Source organism: Hippopotamus amphibius, chromosome 3, assembly GCF_030028045.1.
Source record: "Hippopotamus amphibius kiboko isolate mHipAmp2 chromosome 3, mHipAmp2.hap2, whole genome shotgun sequence".
NCBI classification, from domain to species: domain Eukaryota; kingdom Metazoa; phylum Chordata; class Mammalia; order Artiodactyla; family Hippopotamidae; genus Hippopotamus; species Hippopotamus amphibius.
In genome coordinates this window covers 191,015,893-191,019,505 of record NC_080188.1, presented here as the reverse complement: position 1 = coordinate 191,019,505, position 3,613 = coordinate 191,015,893, and positions in this window count along the sequence as shown.

The following is a 3,613-nucleotide window of genomic DNA, read 5'->3' as shown; positions in this document are numbered from 1 at the left end:
TACCACAGTTTTCAGGTCCTCCCAAGGCATACAACAAGCCTCTTGCCTCCAAAAGACCAGAATTCAGCCTCCAAAAGACCATCTTTTTGGGTGGTTTTTGGTTTTTTGTTTGTTTTTTTAATTAATTTTTATTGGAGTATAGTTGCTTTACAATGTTGTGTTAGTTTCTTGCATTACAGCAAAGTGAATCAGTCATATGTATACATATATCCCCTCTTTTTTAGATTTCCTTCCCATTTAGGTCACCACAGAGCATTTAGGAGAGTTCCCTGTGCTATACAGTAGGTTCTCATTAGTTATCTATTTTATGCATAGTAGTGCATGTATGTCAGTCCTAATCTCCCAATTCATCCCATCCCTTGGTAACCATAAATTTGTTCTCTACATCTGTGACTCTATTTCTATTTTGCAAATAAGTTCCTCTCTATCATTTTTCTAGATTCCACATACAAGTGATATTTATGATATCTGTTTTCCTCTTTCTGACCTACTTCACTCTGTGTGACAATCTCTAGGTCCATCCATGTCTCTGGAAATGGCACTATTTCATTGCTTTTTATGGCTGAGTAATATTGAATTGTATGTATGCACCACATCTTCTTCATCCATTCCTCTGTTGATGGACATTTAGGTTGCTTCCATGACCCGGCTATTGTGGAGTGCTGCCATGCACATCGGGGTGCACGCATCCTTTTGAATTATGGTTTTTTCCAGATGTATACCCAGTAGTGGGATTGCCGGGTCATATGATAGCTCTATTTTTAGTTTTTTAGGAATCTGCGTACTGTTCTCCATAGTGGCCGTACCAATTCACATTCCCACCAGCAGTGTAGGAGGGTTCCCTTGGGCCAGCATAGAAACAATCAGCATCGTCTTTTTGTTCAAGTACCCTGCCAACTCTGAGAGTACTTATGGCAAGCACCACTTTTTTCCTTCCAGTGGGGTGGAGGGACTGTCAAGGACATTTGGTACCTAGGCTTCCAGAGCCTTTTCCCAAGATCTGTCTTGCAATGTGAGTGATGTTGCCTGGGTGATCCCGCATCAGTGCAGACGTAAATATGACTGGGGATTGCTGGTGGTAATGGTTGCAGAACAAGGTTAATGTTGCTTAATGGCACAGAACTATACTTTAAAATGGTGAGAGTGGTAAGTGCTATGCATGTACATTTTATTGTGTATATTTTACATAAAAGAAAAACCATTTAAATGTGAAACCCCAAAGGGAATGGGGTGGAGAGGTGCTGCAGCTCAGCAGGCTCCTATTTGAGGAAGGAGATGCTAGTTTTCCTTTCTTACAAGTTCCCAGATTAGGTTCTCTTGAAGCTCTAGACTTAGCTTGGGGCAGGTGAATGTATTTCCTTTCCCTCTCCAGTAGGGAGGGGAGGGAAAAATGCCTTTTTCAACAGGCACTGCCAGCCTTAGGGGCTGATGACTTTCTTCTTCCTGGGCTTCCTTTTACAGTGTTGGAAGTGAGAGTGTTTCTTGGTTGGGGCTGTTTGGACTTGATGCTTCTCAGTAATCCCTGTGGGGCTGTGAGTAGCCCATCTACCGGGGCTGGAGTCTATTTAGAATGTGAGGTACATAGTGGTTTTTTTTTTGTTCTCTGCTTTGGGCATCAGTCTCGATTCCAGAATAAGATAATCTCACTTGATGTTCTCTCACATGAGTTTGTGCTAATATATGAAAGTATACAATGGGAAATGCTATGATAGAAGTTACAAGCAAATAGAAAGATGTGAAAGTATAAGGATTTCTCATATCACCTTGCCCTTTCAGATGAACATTTCATATCTTTATTAGAAATGAGAAGAGTAACAAAGACCTCCCAAAAATGCGTGTTTGTGATTCTGATGTGTATGTTTTTCTCCCTTCCACATCCGCCTGCATTCAATATTTAATTGGCCCAAGATGCCAGGCTGAATTTGGAGGCAAAATAAGGATCTAATCCAGTAAGTGAGGGTCAGCTTCAGACTCTCAAAGTGGGGGCAGGGATACTACGATGACAGTGTATGTGGATGTGCCCTCTTTCCTTATGCCTTAAAGCCCTTGCTATTGTGAGTATAGGGTTCCAAAAGAAACCACTTAGGCTGAAATCAAGGTAAATCTCTAGTAATTAGATGGAGCAGGTAAGATCCTAGGGTACCTAACTTGGGTCCTCATGGGTGTTCAAGTGACTCTGATCTTTCTGTCCATCAATTTGGGGAGGTGACCAGGGTCCCATCTGGACCTCGGTAGGTTCTAATAACACATAGATGCTCTCATTCTACAACTTCAGGCTGGAATGTTAAGAAATGAAAAACTCCACGGATCGTGATGAGAAGACTTCGGCATAGCCACAGCCTTGAAGCACCGTGAACTTCTTAAGCGTGACGGTTCCGCTTCAACTCCAGCATGACTCAAGTTTGACCATTTGGAAAAAGCAGTTATTAAGAATCCTGCATGTGCGATGCCAGTTGTATATGTCATTTTTAGAATATGGCTTTAGCTCTCTATTTTGAGAAGGCATTTTATTCAGTTTCCAGTTGGTCAGCATTACTTGGCTAGTTCATCAGAGGTTACTTACAGGGCAAGCTCAGTTGGCAGAGGGAGATGCTAAGATCCTAAAGCATTATGAATGCAGTCTTTTCAAAGGGAGGCAGCTTAGTTTCAACTCAAGATGCCATCATGTTCTGCTGTACAGCAGCTGCCACCCCATAGTTCAGGAGGTTTTGCGGGGGAGGGTGACTTTGAGGTTTTTTGTGGTTTTTTTGGTGTTTTTTTTTTTTTTTTTTTTGGCCACACCATGCGGCTTGCAGGATCTTAGTTCCCCAACCAGGGATTGAACTCACACCCTCGGCAGTAAAAACGCAAAGTCGTAACCGCCGGACCGCCGGGGAATTCCCCGTAGTTCCGTTTTTGGGGTTTTTGTTTGTTTGTTTGTTTTTTATTACTAAGGAATTCTCAAAGTATTGTCAGTTATTTCAGAGATGTTTGGAACAATACTCTTCGTTATTTTTGGAACTTTCTTGGTAGAAGGAAACTGTTGTATATTCTGATGAAAGATGCTAGGTCCAAAGTGAATAAACCTTTCATCAAGGGATAACTTACAGCACAAGCAACATTTCCTCCCTGTTATCACGCGTGCTGGTTTTAACACTTGGAATGGGCTATATTCACACATTTAGCATAGAACTGAATTTGAGAAAAATGAGTTCCTTTTTAGTTGAGGTGAAATTTTCATAGAGTGAAATGGAAAGGCCTTAAGCATATGTGAAATCTGAGGAGTACTGATAAAGGTATATTCCTGTGTAACCATCCTTACAATCAAGATATAGAACATTTCCATCACCCCAGAAAGTTCCCTCATTTTTACTTTTATTCTCCCAACCCCCTACAGGCAAACAGTGTTCTTTCTGTCACCATAGCTTACTTTGGCCTGTTCTAGAACTTTATATCAAGAAATTCATGCAGTGTGTACCCTTCTAGGTCTGGATTTTTTCTCCTAATATTATGTTTTTGAGGTTCATCCTTATTGTTGCATGTACCAGTAGTTTTCTGAGCTTTTGGATCTGTGAGCTAATTTTTTTCACCAAATGTGGGAGATTTCAGTCATTATTTCTTCCAGTTTTTTTTT